General features: G+C 39.1%; 1 pseudogene; it reads left to right on the top strand.

The window, feature by feature from the left end:
* Positions 1–19,719: 19,719 nt before the first annotated feature.
* Positions 19,720–21,962, top strand: LOC108317617 (annotated as a pseudogene).
* The last annotated feature ends 777 nt before the right edge of the window (positions 21,963–22,739 follow it).

The raw sequence follows: 22,739 nt of genomic DNA, 5'->3' as shown, positions 1-22,739 counted from the left end.
CCCGGACCGGTGTATTTTGTACAGAGAACTGCGGCTCCGGGGCGCTGACAAAGCAGCCGCGCGGGGCAAAGCAGCGGCGCTGGCCGGCACAGCCGCGCTGGCCGAAACAGCCGAGCTGGCGACCGTGGAGCTCCTCTGCCCGGGAATTTCCTAGCCTGTGGGCAATAAAAACATGGCGTCCACTCACCCTCTGTGCTTTCACTGGGAGCTGCAATCCTGAGCTGTTCCTAAACGGCCATCTTGGATCGTCCCCCCTAGGTGATTTCATCATTGGGAAAACATCAGAGTGTACTCACACAAATCTTGATAGAATAGCCTACAACATACATAGTCTATGTAGTACAGACTATTGCTCTTAGGCTAAAAACCTGTAAAGTATGTTACGTACTGAATACTGTAGACAATTATAATACAATGCCTACTATTTGTGTATCTAAACATAGAAAAGATACACTAAAAATGAAGTATAAAAGATTAAAAATGGTACAACTGGCAAGAAAGCCAAATAGGAACAGCTCTGGTATGCAGCTCCCAGCAAGATTGACGCAGAAGGCAGGTGACCTCCACATTTCCAATTGAGGTACCTGGTTCATCTCAATGGGACTGGTTGGACAGTGGATGCAGCGCAAGGAGGAAGGAAGGAAGCAAGGTGGGGCATTGCCTCACCTGGGAAGTTCAAGAGATCAGGGAACTCCTTCTCCCTGAAGCCATTAGGGACTGTTTACTGTACTCCAGCCCAGATACTGTGCTTTTCCCATGATCTTCACAACCTGCAGACCAGGAGATTCCCTCCAGTACCTGCACAGCCACCAGGGCCCTGAATTTCCAGCACAAAACTGGGAGGCTGTTTAGGCAGAAACCGAGCTAGCGGCAGCAGTGTTTTTTCCATACCCCAGTGGTGCCTGGAACGCCAGTGAGGCAGAACTGTTCACTCCCTTGGAAAGGAGGCTGAAGCCAGGGAGTCAAGTAGTCTGGCTCCACAGGTTCCATCCCAACAGATATCAGCAAGCTAAGATCCACTGGCTTGAAAATCTTGCTGCCAGCACAGCAGTCTGAGCTCAACTTGGGTTGTTCAGGCTTGGTGGGGGGAGGGGCATCAGCCATTGCTAAGGGTCAGTAGGCAGTTTCAACCCCACAGTGTAAGCAAAGCTGCTGCGAATGCTGAACTGGGCGGAACCCAACACAGATCAGCAGCTGCAGGCACTGTCTCACTAGATGTCCTCACTGGGCAGAGCATTTCTGAAAAAAGGCAGCAGCCCATTAGGGACTTATAAATAAAGCTCCCACCTTCCTGGGACAGAACACCTGGGAAAAGGGGCGGTAGTGGGTACAACTTCAGAAGACCTAAATGTCATTGCCTGGCAGCTCTGAAAAGAGCAACAGATTTCCCAACACAGCATTCAAGCTCTGATAAGAAACAAACTGTCTCCTCAAGTGGCTCCCTGACTCCCGTGTATCCTGACTGGGAGATACAGGAGAGCTCTCTGGCTGGCATCTGGCAGGTACCCTTCTGGGACAAAGCTACCAGAGGAAGGAACAGGTAGCAATCTTTGCTGTTCTGCAGCCCCTGCTGGTGATTCCTAGGCAAGCATGCTCTGGAATGGACCTCCAGCAAACTCCAGCAGACCTGCAGCAGAGGGGCCAGGCCTGACTGTTAGAAGGAAAACTAACAGCTGGGTGTGGTGGCTCACACCTGTAATCCCAGCACTTTGGGAGGCCAAGGCGGATGGATCACAGGGTCAGGAGTTTGAGACGAACCTGACCAACATGAAGAAACCCCATCTCTACTAAAAATAAAAAAAATTAGCCAGGCATGGTGGCACATGCCAGTAATCCCAGCTACTCAGGAGGCTGAGGCAGGAGAATTGCTTGAACCTGGGAAGCAGAGGTTGCAGTGAGCTGAGGTCATGCCATTGCACTCCACCCTGGGCAACAAGAGCAAAACTCCATCTCAACAAAAAAAAAAAAGGACAACTAACAGAAATAGTTTCAACATCAACAAAAAGGATGTCCACTCAGAGACCCCATGCAAAGCTCACTGACTTCAAAGGCCAAAGGAATATAAATCCACAAAGATGAGAAGAAACCAGCACAAAAAGGCTGAAAATGCCAAAAACCAGAATGCCTCTTCTCTTTTAAGGGATCACAGCTCCTTGCCAGCAATGGAACAAAACTGGACAGAGAATGAATTTGATGAATTGACAGAAGCAGGCTTCAGAAGGTGGGTAATAAATAACTTCTCTGAGCTAAAGGAGCATGTTCTAACCCAAAGAAAAGAACCCTGAAAAAAGGTTAGATGAAATACTAACTAGAATAACCAGTTTAAAGAAGAACATAAACGACCTGATGGAGCTGAAAAACACAGCATGAGAACTTCGTGAAGCATACACAAGTTTCAATAGCTGAATTGATCAAATGGCTATTTGATCAATTTGGCTACTGAAGAAAGAATATCAGAGGTTTAAGATCAACTCAATGAAATAAAGTGAGAAGAGACGATTAGAGAAAAAAGAGTGAAAAGAAATGGATAAAGCCTCCAAGAAATATGGGATTACATGAAAAGACCAAACTGACATTTGATCGGTGTATCTGAAAGTGAAGGGGAGAATGAAACCAAGTTGGAAAACATTCTTCAGGATATTATCCAGGAAAACGTCCCCAACCTAGCAAGACAGGCCAACATTCAAATTCAGGAAATAGAGAGAACACTACAAAGATACTCCTTGAGAAGAGAAACCCCAAGACACATAATCAACAGATTCAACAAGGTTGAAATGAAGGAAAAAATGCTAAGGACAGCCAGAGAGAAAGATCAGGTTACCCATAAAGGGAAGCTTATCAGACTCACAGTGGATCTCTCAGCAGAAACTCTACAAGCCAGAAGAGAGTGGGTGCCAATATTCAACATTCTTAAAGAAAAGAATTTTCAATCCAGAATTTCATATCCAGCCAAACTAAGCTTTATAAGCAAAGGAGAAATAAAAATCCTTTACAGACAAGCAAATGTGGAGAGATTTTGTCACCACCAGGCCTGCCCTAAAAGAGCTCCTGAAGGAAGCACTAAACATGGAAAGGAACGCAGCCACTGCAAAAATATACCAAATTGTAAAGACCATCATTGCTGTGAAGAAACTGCATCAACGAATGGGCAAAACAAACAGCTAGCATCATAGTGGCAGGATCAAATTCACACATAACAGTATTAAATGTAAATGGGCTAAATGTCCCAATTAAAAGACACAAACTGGCAAATTGGATAAAGAGTCAAGATCCATCAGTGTTCTGTATTCAGGATACCTATCTCACATGCAAAGACACACATAGGCTCAAAATAAGGGATGGAGGAAGATTTACCAAGCAAATGGAAAGCAAAAAAAAGCAAGGGTTGCAATCCTAGTCTCTGATAAAACAGACTTTAAATCATCAAAGATCAAGAGACAAAGAAAGGCATTACATAATGGTAAAGGGATCAATGCTACAAGAAGAGCTAACTATCCTAAATATATATGCATCCAGTGTAGGAGCACCCAGATTCATAAAGCAAGTTCTTACAGACCTACAAAGAGACTTAGACTCCCACACAATAATAGTGGAAGACTTTAACACCCCACTGTCAATATCAGACAGATCAATGAAACAGAAAATTAACAAGGAGGCTGGGCACAGTGGCTCACGCCTGTAATCCCACCACTTTGAGAGGCCAAGGCGGGCAGATCACAAGGTCAGGAATTCAAGACCAGCCTGACCAACATGGTGAAACTCCGTCTCTACTAAAAATAGAAAACTTAGCCAGGTATGGTGCCGCATGCCTGTAATCCCAGCTACTCAGGAGGCTGAGGCAGGAGAATCACTTGAACCTGGAAGGTGGAGATTGCAGTGAGCCGAGAGTGCGCAATTGCACTCCAGCCTGGGTGACAGAACAAGACTCCATCTCAAAAAAGAAAATTAACAAGAATATCCAGGACTTGAACTCAGCTCTGGACCAAGCAGACCTAATAGACATCTACAGAACCCTCCACCCCAAATCAACAGAATATACATTCTTCTCAGCACTACATCACACCTATTCTAAAATTGACCACATAATTGAAAGTAAAACTCTCCTCAGTAAATGCAAAAGAATGGAAACCATAACAAACAGTCTCTCAGACCACAGTGCAATCAAATTACAACTCAGGATTAAGAAACTCACAGCCACCCAACTACATGGAAACTGAACAACTTGCCCCTAAATGACTACTGGATAAATAATGAAATGAAGGCAGAAATTAAAATGTTCTTTGAAACCAATGAGAATGAAGACACAACGTACCGGAATCTCTAGGACACATTTAAAGCAATGTGTAGAGGGAAATTTATAGCACTAGATCTAAAATCGACACCCTAATGTCACAATTAAAAGAACTAGGGTCAGGGTCATCAATATTACCTTCTTCTACGTCCACCTTTTGTGTGTGTGTGTGTGAGAGAGTATTGCTTCACTCAAGCTGGAGTGTAGTGACGTGATCTCCACTCATTGCAACCTCTACCTCACAGGTTCAAGCGATTCTGAAATGACCTTGGGTGGCCTTTGGGCAAGCCTACGTGCTGTGCTGGTCTTAGAAGCTATGGGCTCAGTGTGCAACCCAGTGTGACACCAGCTGCAGCAATCATAGGAGTGCCTGCACCACCCCTCCCCCAGCTCCAGGCAATGCAGCATGGTGAGAGGAGACTCCTGCTGCTTGCAGAACGTTGAGGTAAGAGCACAGGGGACTCTGCCTTGGAGCCTTGCCACAGTAAAACACAGCACCAGACAGAAGCCCATGATTCCAGGCCTCTGCTCCTGGACACTTTTATACCCATCCCAGGACAGAAGGAAATCCACTTCCCTGGCAAGATGAACCCAGGGATTTCTCCCTTGCCATTTTCAAGTCCACTGGGGCTGAGTATCTAGGAGTCTGCAAGAATTGTCATGTACCTGAGCATAGAGTGCTCTATAGTGCTGAAAATGCTGCAGTGACCACAGGAACCACAGACCAAAGATTCCCCTTTGAACTCGTGGAAGGCCCTCTGAAGGAGGACAGATGGAAACAAGGCCAGGCTGAAGACTGGAATAAATATCTAATATTTCAATGCCCAGATATCAATGAACATCAATAAGCATCAAGAACATTTAGGAACCTCACCAAAGCGACTAAATATGACAGTGACCAATCATGGAGTGATGGAGATGTGTGACTTCTCATATAAGAAATTTTAGGTAACTGTTTTGAGTAAGCTCAAAAAACTTCAAGAAAACAGTAATGCAATTCAGAAATTTAACAGATTAAAATAATTTCTTAAAAAATCAAACAGAATTCCTGGGGCTGAAAAATACAAGTGGTAAACTGCAAATGCATCAGAGTGTCTCACAGCACAACTGATCAAGCAGAAGAACTAGTGAGTTCAAAGAGGGGCTATTTGAGAATACATAGAGGAGAAAAAATAAAGAATGAAGAATATTTTGAGATGTAGAAAATAGCTTCAAAAGAGCAAATCTAAGGGTGTGTGTGTGTGAGAGTGTGTGTGTGTGTGTGTGTGTGTGTGTGTGTTTACTTTAAAGGGGGGTAGAGAAAGAGATAAAGGTAGAAAGTTTATTTTAAAAAATAATAATCATGTTCCAAACATAAAGATATGAATATTCAGGTACAAGGTCAAAGAACATCAAGCAGATTCAACTAAAATCAAACTCAAAGAACAAGAAAAAAAAGAGGACCCTAAAAGGAAGAGAAAAGAAGGCAATAACATATTAAAGAGCTCTGATACATGTCAGTAGAGTTCTCAGTGGAAACTTTACACTCCAGGAGGGAATGAGATGACATACTTCAAATCACCAAAGGAAAAAAATTTCAACCAAAAATACTATATTCAGTAAAGCTGTCCTTCAAACAGGAAGGAGAAACAAATACCCCCTAACAAACAAAAGCTGAGGGAATTCATAATCAGCAGACCTATCTTACAAAGAATTCTCAAGCAAGTTCTTCAATCTGAAAGAAAAGGGCACTAACATGTAAGAAGACATAATCTGAAGGTATGAAATTCACTGGTAATCCAAATACAAACAAATTCAGCATACTCTAATACTATAATTGTGGTATGTAAACCAATCATATCTTTATTTTGAATACTAAAATCTATCAAAGAATAACTATAATGATTTTTAAGAGACATGCAATATAAAAAGATATAATTGAGACAACAAAAAGCCAAAAGTTGGGAGAATGTTAAAGTGTACAGTTCTTTGGTTTTCCTTTGTTTCTATTCTTTATGATCAAAGTTACCTTCACGTCAGCTTAAACTTCTTACAACTGAGATGTTTTTTGTAAGTCTCATGGAAAATACAAAGCAAAAACCTATAATAGATGCACTTAAAAAAAAAAGAATTAAAATGTACTTCTAGAGAGAAATAACTAACCCACAAAGGAAGACAGGAAGAAAGACAAGAGTTATAAAATAAGCAACAAGGAACAAAATGGCACTAGTTATATTACTGATTGCTTTTACCAGTCAATAAATAATTAAATGTAAATAGGCTAAGTTCACAAATTAAAATATATAGAGTAGCTAAAGGAAAACAAAAAGAAGACCTAATGATACAGCTCTGATAAGTAGAGGAACACCAGGGTTCTTGGTCCTCATGCCAGTTTAGATAAAATGACATGACACATATGGAGTGGTTTTAAGGAGCAGAGAGTTTAATGAGCAAGAAGGAAGGGGGAAGATGGAAGAAGCTCCTCCATACAGAGACAGGCGTGGGTGGGGTGGGGGGGGAGGTGGGGGTCTCCTAAGCCAAAAGAGGAAGTCCCCAAGTGCAGTGGACACCAGCCAGGCATGTATGCAGAGGCTGGAGGAGGCCATATCTGATTTGCATAGGGTTCAGAAGATTGGTTTGACCAGGCATGTCATTCACATAGCCCGCAAAAAAGCAGGCCCTCCCACTCTAGCCTTTTAATATGCAAATGCAGGACACCATGGATGTTCTACACACAGTGGGGATATGTGGGAGCAACCATGTTGCCAGGAACATGTGAGGAAAGGGCAAGAAGGCTGCAGGAATTGCCATGTTGGGTGGACCCAGTTTCTAATGTCTTGCATTTGCATATCAAATGTTGCCAGCCTAGCTCTAAGAGTGAGAGCTTTACAAGAAACTTTTCTGGAGATGCTATAAAAAATGAAAACTTCCATCCCAGCACAGCGCAGTGACTGACACCTGTAATCCCAGCACTTTTGGGAGGCTGAGGCAGGCAGATCACCTGAGGTCAGGAGATCAAGACCATCCTCGCTAATACAGTGAAACCCCTTCTCTACTAAAAATACAAAAAATTAGCCAGGCATGATGGCATGTACCTGTAGTCCCAGCTACTCAGGAGGCTGAGGCAGGAGAATTGCTTGAACCTGGGAGGCAGAGGTTGCAGTGAGCTGAGATCGCACCACTGTACTCCAGCCCCAGCAACAGAGGGAGACTTGGTCTCAAAAAAAAAAAAGAAAAAAGAAAACTTCCCAAGGACCCCTTTTCCTCTCTATCTGCCTAAAATAATTTCTTGATAATTCCTACAACATAACTATATGCCATTTATAAGAAACTCACTTCACCTATAATGACACACAGACTGAAAGTGAAGTGATGGAAAGAGAAATTCCATGTACATGGAAACTAAAAGAAAAAGAAAAAAAGAGAAAAAAGCAGGAATAGCCATACTTAGATAAAATAGACATTAAGTCAAAAACTTTAAAAAGAAACAAAGGGCGGATTGTGGCAGATGGGAGGTAGCACTAGATTGCAGCTTCAACTCAGACAGATAGAGCAGCATGGGGAAGCTCGTATTATTTATTTTTGCTCGAAAACGACTGCAGGACTAACTCAGAAAACCCAAAAGGACACACAGACCCTCTGAAGGAAGCGGATAACTCCTGCTGAACCTGGGAGACACCCTAAATACTGTGCTGGTATCCATGGCTGAGAGTCCCACAGACAGCTCACATTACGGAATTCTGTGCAGACAACCCCCAGTAGCAGCCCGAAGCCTGGTAGACTTGCTGGGTGGCTAGATCCAGAAGGGAGATAACAATCGCTACAGCTCGGCTGTCAGGAAGCCCCATACATAGGAAAATGGGGAGAATACTATATCAAGGGAACACCCTGTGGGACAAAAGAATCTGAACAACAGCCTTCAGCCCAGACCTTCTCTCTGATAGAGACTTCCCAAATAAGAAGGAATCAGAAAAGCAGCTCTGGTAATATGACATAACAAGGTTGATCAACACCCCCAAAAAAATCACACTAGCTCACTATCGATGGACCCAAATCAAGAAGGAATCCCTGATTTACCTGAAAAAGAATTCAGAAGGTTGGTTATTAAGCTAATCAGGGAGGTACCTGAGAATGGCAAAGTCCAATATAAGGAAATCAAAAAAATGATACAAGAAGTAAAGGGAGAAACATTCAATGAAATAGGTAGCATAAATAAAAAAAAGAATCAAAATCTCAGGAAAACAATGGAAACACTTAATAGAAATGCAAAATGCTCTGGAAAGTCTCAGCAGTAGAATCAAATACATAGAAGAAATAAATTCAGAGCTCAAAGGCAATGTCTTCAAATTAATACAATCCAACAAAGACAAATATTTTTTAAAGAAAATATGAACAAAGCCTCCAAGAAGTCTACAGTTATGTTAAACAACCAAACCTAAGAATAATCAGCATTCCTGAGGAAGAAGAGAAATCTAAAAGTTTGGAAAACATATTTGAGGACATAATCGAGGAAAACTTCCCTGCCTTGCTAGAGATCTAGATATTCAAACACAAGAAGCACAAAGAACACCTAGGAAATTCATCACAAAAAGATCATCGCCTAAGCACATTGCCATCAGGTTATCTAAATTTAAGATGAAGGAAAGAATCTTAAGAGCTGTGTGAGACAAAGGCTCCAGGTAACCCATAAAGGAAAACCTGTCAGATTAAACAGCAGATTTCTCAGCAGAAACCTGCAAGCTAGAAGGATTGGAGCCTATTTTCAGCCTCCTCAAACAAAACAATTAAAAGCCAAGAATTCTGTATCCAGTGAAACTGAGCTTCATATATGAAGGAAAGATACAGTCTTTTCCAGACAAACAAATGCTGAGAGAATTTGCCACTACCAAGCCATTACACAAACAGCTAAAAGAAGCTCTAAATCTTGAAACAAATATGGAAAACACATAAAAACAAAACCTCTTTCGAGCATAAATCTCACAGGACCTATAAAACAAAAATAATACAATTTAAAAAACAAAAAACCAAGATATACAGGCAACAAAAAGCATGATGAATGGAATGGTATGTCATATCTCAATACTAACATTGAATGTAAATGGCCTAAATGTTCCAGTTAAAAGATACAGAATGGCAGAATGTATAAGAATTTACCAATCCACCAACCAACTACCTGCTGCCTTCAAGAGACTCACCTAACACATAAGGACTCATATAAACTTAAGGTAAAGGGGTGGAAAAAGACATTTCATGCAAATGGACACCCAAAGCAAGAAGAAATAGCTATTCTTATGTCAAACAAAACAAACTTTAAAGCAACAGCAGTTTCAAAAGGCAAAGCAGGACATTATATAATGATAAAAGGACTTGTCCAATAGGAAAACATTACAATCCTAAACATATATGCATCTAACACTGAAGATCCTAAATTAATAAAACAATTACTAATAGACCTAAGCAATGAGACAGATAGCAACACAATAATAGTGGGGGACTTCAGTACTCCACTGACAGCACTAGACAGGTCATCAAGATAGTTAACAAAGAATGGATTTAAACAATACCCTGGAACAAATGGACTTAGAGACATAAACAGAACATTCCATTCAACAACTGCAGAATACACATTGTATTTAACAGTGCATGGAACTTTCTCTAAGATAGACCATATGACAGGTCACAAAAGGAGCCTCAATAAATTCAAGAAAATTGAAATTAAGCATACTGTCAGTCCATAGTGAAATAAAACTGGAAATCAACTCCAAAAGGAGCCTTCAAAACCATCCAAATACATGGAAATTAAATAACCTGCTCCTGAATGATCATTGGGTCAAAAATGAAATCAAGATGGAAATAAATTTAAAAAAAAAAGAAATCAAGATGGAAATTAAAGAATTTTTCAAACTGAATGACAATAGTGACAAAACATCTGAGATGCAGCAAAGGTGGTGCTAAAAGGAAAGTTCATAGCCCTAAAGACCTACATCAAAAAGTCTGAAAGAGCACAGACAGGCAATCTAACATCACACCCCAAGGAGCTAGAGAAACAAGAACAAACCAAACCCAAACCTAGCAGAAGAAAGGAAATAAGATCAAAGCAGAACTAAATGAAATTAAAACAAAAAAAATAATACAAACGATAAATGAAACACAAACCTAGTTATTTGAAAAGATAAATAAAATTGATAGACCATTAGCAAGATTAACCAAGAAAAGAAGAAAATCCAAATGAACTCAATAAGAAACAAAAGAGATATTACAATGACACCACAGAAATACACAAGATCATTCAAGGCTATTATGAACACCTTTATGCACATAAACTAGAAAACCTAGGAGAGATGGATAACTTTATGGAAAGATACAACCCTCCTAGCTTAAATCAGGAAGAATTAGATACCCTGAACAGACCAATAACAAGCAGCGAGATTGAAATGGTAATTAAAAAATTATCCACAACAAAAAAAAGTCCAGGACTGGAAGGATTCACAGAAGAACTCTACCAAACATTCAAAGAAGAATTGGTACCACTCCTATTGACATTATTCCACAAGATAAAGAGGGAACCCTCCCTAAATCATTCTATGAAGCCAGTGTCACCCTAATACCAAAACCAAGAAAGGACAAAACCAAAAAAGAAAACTACAGACCAATATCCCTGATGAATATAGATGCTAAAATCCTTAACAAAATACTAGCTGACCAAATCCAACAACATATCAAAAAGACAATCTACCTTGATCAAGTGGGTTTCATACCAGAAATGCAGGGATGGTTTAATATATGCAAGTCAATAAATGTGATACACCACATAAAATTAAAAACAGAAATCACATGATTCTCAATAGACGCAGGAAAAGCATTTGACAAAATCCAGAATCCTTTTATGATTAAAACTCTCAGCAAAATCAGCATGCAAGAGACATACCTCAATGCAGTAAAAGGCATCTATGACAAATCCATAGACAACATAATACTGAATTGGGAAAAGTAGAAAGCATTCCCTATGAGAACTGGAACAAGGAAGACCACTTCCACCACTCCTCTTCAACATAATACTGGAAGTCCTAGCCAGAACAATCAGACAAGAGAAAGAAATCAAGGGCATCCAAATTGGTAAAGAGGGAGTCAAACTGTCCCTGTTTGCTGATGATGTAATTGTTTACCTAGAAAACCCTAACAATTCCTCCAGAAAGCTCCTAGAACTAATAAAATAATTAGGCAAAGTTTCTGGATACAAAATTAATATACACAAATCAGTAGCTCTGCTATACACCAATAGTAACTGAGCTGAGAATCAAATCAAGAACTCAATCCCTTTTACAATAGCTGCAAATAAAATAAAATAAAATACAGGAATATAGCTAACCAAGGAGGTGAAAGACTTCTATAGGGAAATCTACAAAACACTGCTGAAGGAAATCATAGATGACACCAACAAATGGAAATACCTCCCATGCTCATGTATGGACAGAATCAATATTGTAAAAATGACCCTATTGCCAAAAACAATCTAAAAATTCAAAGCAGTTCCCATCAAAATACCACTACCATTCTTCACAGAATTAGAAAAAAAGAAAGTCTAAAATTCATATGGAACCAAAAAAGAGCCCACCTAGCCAAAGCAAGACTAAGCAAAATAAACATCTGGAGGTATCATATTACTTGATTTCAAACTATACTATAAGGCCATAGTCACCAAAACAGCATGGCACTGGTATAAAAATAGGCACATAGACCAATAGAGCAGAATAGAGAAACCAGAAATAAACCCAAATATTTACAGCCAAGTGATCTTCGACAAAGCACATGAAAACATAAAGTGGAGAAAGGACACCTTTTTCAACAAATGGTGCTGGAATAATTGGCTAGCCACATGTAGGAAAATAAAACTGAATCATCATCTCTCACCTAATATAAAAATCAATTCAAGATGGATCAAGGACTTAAATCTAAGACTTGAAACTATAAAAATTCTATAAAATAACATTGAAAAACCCCCCTAGACACTGGCTTAGGCAAGGATTTCATGACCAAGAACCTAAAAGCAAATGCAGTAAAAACAAAGCTAAATAGCTGGGTCTTAATTAAATTAAAGAACTTTTACATGGCAAAAGGAACAGTCAGCAGAATAAACAGACAATCCACAGAGTGGAAGAAAAACCTCACAATCTATACATTTGACAAAGGGCTAATATCCAGAATCTACAATGAACTCAAATCAGCAAGAAAAATACAATCCCATCAAAAAGTAGGCTAAGGACATGACTAGAAAATTGTCAAAAGAAGATATACAAATGGCCAACAAATATATGAAAAAATGCTCAGCATCACTAATGATCAGGGAAATGCAAATCAGAACCACAATGTGATACCAACCTTACTCCTGCAAGAATGACCATAATGAAAAACTAAAAAAACAGTAGATGATGTTGGCAGGGATGCAGTGAACAGGGGACACTTCTACACTGCTGGTGGGAATATAAACTAGTACAACCACTATGGAAAACAGTGTGGAGAAAAAAAGAAAGAAACAAAGTCATTATATAATGATAAAGGGGGTCATTTAACCAAAAAGATATAAAAACATGGCTAGGCATGGCAGCTCACACCTATAATCCTAGCACTTTAAGAGGCAGAGATGGTTGGCTGGGTACGATGGCTCAGACCTATAATCCCAGCACTTTGGGAGGCCGAGGCGGGTGGATCATGAGGTCAGGAGTTCAAGATCAGCCTGGCCAAGATGGTGAAACCCCATCTCTACTAAAAATACAAAAAAACTAGCTGGGCATGGTGGCAGGCGCCTGTAATCCCAACTACTCCAGAGGCTGAGGCAGAGAACTGCTTGAACCCAGTAGGCGGAGATTGCAGTTGGCCGAGATCATGCCACTGCACTCCAGCCTGGCCTACAGAACAAGACTCCATCTCAAAAAAAAAAAAAGAAAAAAGAAAAAACCCAAAAATCCAGAGCGGGTGGGGGTGGGGTGGAGTGGGGTGAGGGAATTCCAGAGGTGAGCAAAAACAACCCAGGGTGGTGGAACCGACATTAAGAAAGCTTGGCAGGGAGCATGTCATCTCAAANGTTTTTTTTTTGTTCCTCTAGGTATGATGTTAGATCACTAATTTGAGATCATTCTAAATTTTTGATGTAGGTCTTTAGTGCTATAAACTCTCCTCTTAATGTTGCTTTTGCTGCATCCCAGAGATTTTGGTATGTTGTGTCTCCATTTTCATTTATTTCAAATAATTTTTTGATTTTTGCCTTAATTTCATTGTTTACCCAAGAGTCATTCAGAAGCAAGTTGCTTAGTCTCCATGTAATTATGTGGTTTACAGAGGTCTTCTTGGTATTGATTTCTATTTTTATGCCTCTGTGGTCTGAGAGGATGGTTTAGTCTGTTCTCACACTGCTAATAAAGACATACCTGAGACTGGGTAATTTATAAAGGAAAGAGGTTTAATTAACTCATAGTTAAGCATGGCTGGGGAGGCCTCAAGAAACTTACAATCATGGAAGAAGGGGAAGCAAACATGTCCTTCTTCACAAGGTGACAGGAAGGAGGAGAATGAGTACCCAGCAAAGGGGGAAGCCTGTTACGAAACTACCAGATCTCATGAGATAGTCTTCTTACTATCACAAGAACAGGACAGGGCAAACCGCCTCCATGATTCAATTATCTCCACCAACATGTGGGGATTATGGGAACTACAATTCAAGATGGAAAAACAACCAGACCATATCATTCTGCCCAGGCCCCTTCCAAATCTCATTTCCTCACAATTCAAAACACAATCATGTCCTTCCAACAGTCCCACAAAGTCTTAACTCATTCTAGCATTAACTCAGAAGTCCAGTCCAAAGTCTCATCTGAGACAAGGCAAGTCCCTTCTGCCTTTAAGCCTTTGAAAACAAAAGCAAGTTAGTTACTTCCTTAATACAATGGAAGTACAGGCACTGGGTAAAAACACCCAGTCTAAATGGGAGAAATTGGCCAAAACCAAGTGGCATCAGCCCTATGCAAGTCCAAAATCCAATATGGCCGTCATTAAACCTTAAAGTTCCAAAATGATCTCTTTTGACTCCATGTCTCACATCCAGGTCACGCTAATGCAAGAGGTAGGTTCCCATGGTCTTGGGCAGCTCTGTCCCTATGGCTTTGTGGGGTACAGCCCTCTGACCCAGCTGCTTTCACAGCTGGCACTGAGGGTCTGTGGCTTTTCCAGGTGCATGGTACAAGCTGCCAGTGAAATCTACCACTCTGGGGTTTGGGGTTTGGAGGATGATGGCTCTCTTCTCACAGCTCCACCAGGCAGTGCCCCAAAGCAGAGTCCATGTGGAGGCTCTAACCCCACATTTCCTTTTCACACTGCCCTAGCAGAGGTTCTCCATGAGAGCTCTGCCCTTGCAGCAAACTTCTGCCTGGTGTTTCCATACATCCTGTGAAATCTAAGAGGAAGTTCCCAAACCTCAATTTTTGACTTCTGTTCACCCACAAGTTCAACACCACGTGGAAGCTGCCAAGGCTTGGGGCTTACACCCTCTGAAGCCACAGCCTGAGCTGTACTTTGGCCCCTTCTAGCCACAACTAGAGAGGATAGGATGCAGGGCACCAAGTCCTTAGGCTGCACACAGCATGGGGGCCCTGGGCCTGGTCCAGGAAACCATTTTTCCTCCTAGGCCTCTGGGCCTGTGATGGGAGGGGCTCCCATGAAAATCTCTGACATGCCCTGGAGATATCTTCCCCATTGTCTTGGTGATTAACATTTGGCTCCTCATTACTCATGCAAATGTCTGCAGTGGGCTTTACTTTCTCCCTAGAAAATGGGTTTTTCTTTTCTATTGTACTGTCAGGCTGCAAATTTTCCAAACTTTTATGCTCTGCTTCCTCTTGAATGCTTTGCCACTCAGAAATTTCCTTCCACCAGATACCCTAAATAATCTCTCTCAAGTTCAAAGTTCCACAAATCTCTAGGGTAGGGGCAAAATGCCACCAGTCTCTTTGCTAAAACATAACAAGAGTCACCTTTGCTCCAATTCCCAACAAGTTCCTCATCTCCATCTGAGATCGCCTTAGCCTGGACCTTTTTGTCCATATCACTATCAGGCTTTTGGTCAAAGCCATTCAACAAGTCTCCAGAAAGTTCAAAACTTTCACACATCTTCCTGTCTTCTTCTGAGTTCTCCAAACTGTTCCAACCTCTGCCCGTTACCCAGTTCCAAAGTCGCTTCCACATTTTCAGTTATCTTTACAGTAGTACCCTACTATCTGTGGTACCAATTTACTATATTAGTCTCTTCTCACACTGCTAAATAAGACATACCTGAGACTAAATAGTTTATAAAGGAAAGAAGAATAATTAATTCACAGTTCAGCATGGGTGGGGAGGCCTTAGGAAACTTAAAATCATGGCAGAAGGGAAAGCAAACATGTCCTTCTTCTTCACATGATGGCCAGAAGGAAAAGAATGAGTGCCACTGAAGTGGGAAGCCCCTTATAATACCATCAGTTCTTGTGAGAACTAACTCGCTATCACGAGAACAGCATGGGGCAAACTGTTCTCATGATTCAATTATCTCCACCTGATCCCTCACACGATACATGGGGATTATGGGAACTACAATTCAAGATATTTGGGTGGGGACATAGCCAAACCATATCAGTCAGATTACAGGTTTTTTAAATTTATTGAGACTTGCTTTATGGCCAAGCATGTGGTCAATCTTGGAGTATATTCTGTGTGCAGATGAGAAGAATGTATATTCTGTGATTGATGGGTGAAGCATTCTGCAGATGTCTATTAGGTTCATTGGTTAAGTGTCTAACTTAATTTCAGATTTTGTTAGTTTTCTGCTTTGATGCAGGATATGTCTAACTTTGTCAGTCGGGTGTTGAAGTCCCCCACTATTACTATGTGGTTGCCTGAATAGTTTCACAGATCTACAAGTATTTATTTTTATTACTCTAGGTGCTCCAGTGTTGAATGCTTATATATTTAGGATAGTTAAGTCTTCTTGTTGAATTGAACTCTTTATCAATATATAAAGTCTTTCTTTGTCCTTTTTTACTGCTGTTGGCTTAAAGTCTGTTTTATTTGATATAAAAACAGCAACTCCTGCTCTTTTCTGTTTTCTATTTGCATGATGGATCAGAAGGGATATTTAAAATGTATTCTAAGGGTTCATGTCAGGGTAAAATGCTATGAACTAAATCATTCATTACTTCTAGTCAGAGATAGGATTAAATATATGTTGTACTTAGAGTGATTCTTGGAAAATCTCACAGGATACAGTTATATACTATATATCGTTAGGGAAAAATGAAGAGAATGGCATATATACATAACAAAACATGAAGAAAAAAATCTATTCTAAACTTCAGATTTGTTTCATAAAACTCACATTAAATATGACAAGTTTTAAACATTCTTCAACCAGAAGCATTTTAAACAGATTAGAAATGAATTATTCAATAATTACCTGGAGATGCTCTTAGCTTGTTCTATTAAGCCAAGCTCTTCACTGGAAATTCCATCTTTAGTTATAAGGTCATCAATAATGTCTGCAATATCAGTCAATCCAGTCATCTGGAGTGGATCTAGTGAAACACTTCATTTGCAAATGTAATTTAAGAAATAAAACTCAGTATCTACAACTTAATTACTAAGCAAAAATAAACATATAACAAATGAACACAAAATGATAAACATATATCTACTGTTTCTTCTATTTCTGTAATTCTAGTATCTCCCAGGGAAAAAGACTAATCATCAAAAAGTAATGTCCTGGCAGATTTTCTTTAAAAAGCAAACATTTGGCCCAGAAGAAAACCTCTATAGATCCTGCCTGTTTAAATTTAATCCATATTTACATAACAAAATGTAGTAAATATAATCTATTGTATTTGAATTACTTAAGCTAAAACCATAAGGGATATAACAATCTTTAATTTCTTAAAAATATTCCATACCTAATGAAAACTTATATTCCTTTAAACCACAAAGATATGTATAATGTAAAAGTTCACACACATAATGAACAACAAAATTTCCACTATCTACACCCAACTTTAAAGAAAATTGTGAATTAATTCTTAAGATACTTACCTCTCAAATAATTCATCATTGCTATTCATACCTAAATAAAAAAACATTATTAATAAAAATCTCAGGTCATTTTTTTTACTTTCAATTATTAATCTAGTTTAGAAATTATATAACCAGAAATTAAAATACTTTTACACCTCCAAATTGGTTTATAGATATATATTTACAGCATATTTATCCTTCTCTTGAATATGTTATCTGGTAGTGAATACTGTCTACATATTTTTTGAGACCATGTCTCACTCTGTCACCCAGGCTAAGTGCAGGGACATGGTCACAACACACTACAACCTCTGACTCTCAGGCTCAAGTGACCCTCCTACCTTAACCTCCTGAATAGCTGGGATTACACGTGTGTGCTGCAACGCTAGGCTAATATTTGTATTTTTTGCAGAGATGGGGCCTCATTATATTGCCCAGGCTGGTCTTGAACTCCTGAGCTCAAGTGATCCACCTGCCTTGGCCTCCCAAAGTGCTGGGATTACAGGCATGAACCATTGCACCCAGCCAGTATAAGATTATTACTTTTCTATCCTGAGTACTTTGTATAATATATCTCAGGAATTACAATCCTTCTTTGCTTAGTACACAGCTTACAGTACTGGAGTGCAATTTACTTTATAAAATATACACAAACAAAAAAACAAATATCTGGTGACCTAAAAGTAATATATTTTAGAAAATATCTTATTTAAATCCAGAAGCAATTTACCTATAAGAATGTGACCCAAGGCTAGGCATGGTGGCTCAGGCCTGTAATCCCAGCACTTTGGGAGACCGAGGCGGACAGATTGTGAGGTCAGGAGATCAAGACCATCCTGGCTAACATAGTGAAACCCCGTCTCTACTAAAAATACAAAAATTAGCTGGTCATGGTGGCATGTGCCTGCAATCCCAGCTACCCGGGAGGCTAAGGAAGGAGAATCACCTGAACCAGGGAGTCAGAGGTTTCAGTGAGCTGAGATTGTGCCACTGCACTCCAGCCTGGATGACAAGAACAAGACTCTGTCTCAAAAAAAAAAAAATGTGACCCAAAATATAATTTTTAACTCTTGTCCAGTATTAATTATATGCCATCAAAGAAAAACACTTTATTCAATCTTCTATATGTTTAATTCTAAAAACAGAATATAGGAAAAAGTGTTCTGACATCTCTTCTCAAAAAAACATGCCTTAAGATTTTATTATATTGAGATAAACCAAATCTGTCCCTAAGACTTATACATTCACATGGTTTTAATATGAAATACTTGTTTTCTTGAAAACATATTGTTCTGTTTAATTTATTAATCTCCAAATCAAGGATTTTATTTTTGTTCTCAGAATATGGGCATTTGTGTGTTCTTAACAGCAACTAATTCAATTTAAGAGAGAAATACTTCACATAAATCTAAGATTAACATAATAGTAATAGCACTACCCTTTATAGCTTTTTGCTAGGTAGAAAAAGATACTAATCCTATGTACTTAGAAAAGAGTGTGTCCATTAAAGAGACACTTTCTTCAGTATGTGAGTGGCCCCTGCCCTCCTTTTCACGAAAAAAGCTTGAAGGACCCTCTTCTAATGCTGGTGGGGCTGCATATGGGGGAGTACGTGAGGTTAGTAAAGATGGTGACCTCTTGGGTTAAAGGCTGAAGTGTTAGTCATCAAAGATTGGTAAGTAACAAGTTTCCCTTTCTCCTTTTAGTAATCTAGGATCACTAAGCCATAGCCACAGTACCAACAAACGTGGGCAAAACTTGTCCAACCTGGGCAAGTTTAATACTTTTCAATCACTACTGCTAAACAAGAACACCCTTTTGAAGAATTCCAGAACACTCTGATAACAAACACAATTTAATTAAATAGCTTCATGTTTAAAGATAAACTGTCTTATATGATAGAATTTAGTGCCTTTGGTCCCTGACAAAGATCTACCTCAATTCAGTTACTGCTAAGAAAAGCCTCAACTACTTATGATGATGGTCAAAATACAGATTAATCAGATATAAAAGGTATGACTACTAAAATGAATCTGATTTGCTTCATCAAAGAGCATAAAAGCATTTTACCTAAATAAATAACTTTAAAAATGGTCACATAGGGAAATTCTGTTCATACTTCATTTTCTTTTTTTTTTTTGAGACAGAGTTTCTCTCTTGTTACCCAGGCTGGAGTGCAATGGCACGATCTCGGTTCACCACAACCTCCGCCTCCCGGGTTCAGGCAATTCTCCTGCCTCAGCCTCCTGAGTCGCTGGGATTACAGGCATGCACCACCATGCCCAGCTGATTTTTTGTATTTTTAGTAGAGAAGGGGTTTCACCATGTTGACCAGGATGGTCTGGATATCTTGACCTCGTGATCCACCCGCCTCGGCCTCCCACAGTGCTGGGATTACAGGCTTGAGCCACCGCGCCCAGCAATATTTTTAAATTATAAAACTTATCTCTAGAACTACTAAAAAGCATGGATTACATTTATCTTAGGAAAATGACAAGAAAATAAAGCATGACATAATAAAGATCAAGAAAATGCAGTTGATAATAGAGAACTAAGCCAGGAAGATGTTGAAGTTTAGAGATATGTTACTCTGATCTACTGCAAACCATTTTAGGTGTGCCATCCCTAGAAGAAGTCATAATTCTAAAACAAGTAATTCCCCAGTATATAATATACAACATGGCTAATACAAGTAAACATGGAGTAGTTATACTACAAAACAAATCAGATGACCTTCCTCACCGGGTGTTATCTGCCATGAAGTGCCTAGCAAATTGGCCAAGAAGTAATGATATGAATAATCCAACTTATGATGGATTTGAATGAGATGTATTCAGAACAATTGCAGATTATTTTCTAGATCTCCCTGAACCTCTACTTTACTTACTTTTGAATATTACAAATTATTTGTGAACATTTTGGTTGTTTGTGGCTACATCACAGTTTCAGATAGACCCAGTGGGATACATAAAATCCAAGATGATCCAGTCTTCAAAATTCATTCACTTAAACAATTTGAATTCCTTCAAATCAACTGAGTGCCTTCTTCTCAGTCTGCTTCATAGAGTAAAAAAAGAAGAACCAGTTTCTGCTGAGAGACTACAGATAAGCAATCCAGAATTTCAAGAAAGATGTTCTAAGGAAATGCAGTTAGTTAATTTAAGAAACAGAAGAGCTAGTGCTAATGATATAATGGGAGGAAGTTGTCATAATTTAATAGGGTTAAGTCATATGCATGATCCATCCTCTAACAGCAAACCAAGGTGCTATTCTTTGGAAGGAATTGTACATGTGTCAGGGAATTCAAGAGGCATCCAGTGTCTTTCATCAATCTTTTCCAAACATAGAAGGACAAAATAAACAGTTTTTAGAGTCTCAACCCAAACAGGAATTCCTGTTGAATCTTTATTCAGAGGGAAATATTCAAAAGCCATTCAGTGTTGTTTTTAAGAGACCCTCTACTTTGACTGTTCAAGACAAAAAGGAGTTGTGTAATGGAAAATGCAAATCAAAACAGCTTTGTAGGTCTCAGAGTTTGCTTTTAAGAAGTAGTACAAGAAGGAACAGTTATATCAATACACCAGTGGCTGAAATTATCATGAAATCAAATGTTTGACAAGGCAGCATAAGTTTGCAAATAGCTATAGAAAGTGAACTAGGAGAGTCTAGTGCCACAATCAATAAAAAAAAAACTCTGCAAAAGTACAATAGAACTTTCAGAAAATTATTTACTTCCAGTTTCGTCTATGTTGACTGGTACATAAAGTATGCTGCAATCTCATCTAGAGAGGGTTTCCATCAATGCTCTACAGTTATGTTGTTTGTTACTTCCCCCACCAAATCGTAGAAGGTATCAACTCTAAATGCGTATGATTTCCCAAATGAGTCAAAATATTGATATGCCCAAACTTCATGATGAAATGGGCACAAGATCACTGACGATACATACCTTTTCTCCGTGTGTGTTATGCTGTGCTGAAGAAGTGGATCTTGATGAGCTTCTTGCTGCAAGATTAGTTCCTTTCTTAATGGATCATTATCAGGAAATTCTTCAAGTATGCTCTTACAGACTGCAGTGGGAAAATATCTTGACTATTTAAAAAGGGACATATTGAAAATCCTGGGGATGAACTATTTGCTCCTTTGCCAAATTATTCATACTGCAAGTGGATTAGTGCTCAGGAGTTTGATGTGCAAAAAGTTTCTACCTCTCAAGCTGCAATTGCAGAACTTTTAGAAAATATTATTAAAAAGAGATGGTTACCTCTAAAGGAGAAAAGAAAAATAATAAAACACTTTCAGAAGGAATATCGCTTGATATATCAGAAAAGATTTCCAACCATCAAGAGTGAAGCAGCACTTTTTCATGACAAACCTACAATCAAGCAACCAATGCTGATTTTAAGAAAACCAAAGTTTCATAGTCTAAGATACTAACTGAATTGAAAATTATGTAATACTAGTGGAACTTTGATAAATGAAGCCATATCGGAGAATGTAGCTACTCAAAAGGAAGGCTGTTATTAATAAAGTATCTCAAACACATTATACAAGGAAGTGCCAAAATAGTTTGCTTTGTTTTTGTTTTTGAGATGGAGTTTCACTTTTATTTCCTGGGCTGGAGTGCAATGGCGCAATCTTGGCTCACGGCAACCTCCACCTCCCGGGTTCAAGCAATTCTCCTGACTCAGCCTCCCAAGTAGCTAGGATTACAGGTGCCCACCACCATGCCCAGCTAATTTTTCCACTTTTGATCTATTTACATACATGTATGTGTTTTTAAAATATGTGTATATTTTATCAGATTTGGTTTTGCCTTAAATATTATCCCCAGCTGCTTCAGTCATTCATTCATTCAATATATATATATTGAATTCTTATTTTCATAATCTATTAGAAGATGGGGATATAAAAGAAGTAAAAGGCAATCATATATTCATTCCAAAGATATTTGGCAACTGCTATGTGCCTTTCATTGTTCCAGATATGTGGAGACAACGTTAAAAAAAAAAAAAGCATAAAATCTCTTCCCTAAGACATTTACTTTTTAATCAAGGGAGATACACCTATTAGATGCTTAAAACAACAACACTACCCTCTGAAATCAGGGCACATAGACTCATTCAGCTAAAGACTGACTTCTATGATTATGGAACAGGTCTTTAATCTAGTGGTTTTCAGACTGGTGCCCATTAGACTCACCGGAGGAGTTTTAAAATAGCCTGTATGGCCAGGGCGTAACTTATATCAATTAAATCTGAATTTTAGGGGTGTTATATAGGGATTAGTATTTTCTTTTTAATCTAGGTGATTCCAATATTCAGCCAAATGTGAGAATCAATATCCTAAATGCTTTTTATAAACAAACACATTTGTATAAGTG

The sequence above is a fragment of the Cebus imitator genome, unplaced genomic scaffold, assembly GCF_001604975.1.
Source record: "Cebus imitator isolate Cc_AM_T3 unplaced genomic scaffold, Cebus_imitator-1.0 Scaffold205, whole genome shotgun sequence".
Classification (NCBI taxonomy): domain Eukaryota; kingdom Metazoa; phylum Chordata; class Mammalia; order Primates; family Cebidae; genus Cebus; species Cebus imitator.
Note: the sequence above shows the minus strand (reverse complement) of the source record. Positions and strands in the feature narration are given on the sequence as shown.